Source organism: Etheostoma spectabile, chromosome 8 (assembly GCF_008692095.1).
Source record: "Etheostoma spectabile isolate EspeVRDwgs_2016 chromosome 8, UIUC_Espe_1.0, whole genome shotgun sequence".
NCBI lineage: Eukaryota > Metazoa > Chordata > Actinopteri > Perciformes > Percidae > Etheostoma > Etheostoma spectabile.
This window is the reverse complement of record NC_045740.1, coordinates 25265211-25265473: the sequence shown is the minus strand read 5'-3', so window position 1 is coordinate 25265473 and position 263 is coordinate 25265211. Positions and strand designations below refer to the sequence as shown.

The 263-nt window shown below is 39.9% G+C and overlaps 1 protein-coding gene across 1 annotated transcript in view; it reads left to right on the top strand.

Moving 5' to 3' along the window:
- Window positions 1–263, top strand: part of LOC116693541 (probable E3 ubiquitin-protein ligase HERC3) — a 28303-nt gene that overhangs the window by 15975 nt on the left and 12065 nt on the right.

The window sequence follows — 263 nt, the reverse complement described above, 5'->3', positions numbered from 1 at the left end:
TCAGGTTGCATTTCTGATCATTACACATTCCTTCTGATGATCATGCCCCCTTCTATCAACAGTAGAAAGTTTATTACATTATAGTCTAGTGTAATAGAGGCTTGGAAGCTGCAAAAAGAGGCTGCATTAATGCTGTAAAGTCATCTTTGTTGACATTAAAATACTGTTTGTGCTATATCGTTTTTCTCAATCAGACATCACACATTAGTGTTGACAGACTCCAAGAGGGTCTACTCCTTTGGGTGTGGAGAGCAGGGGCAGCT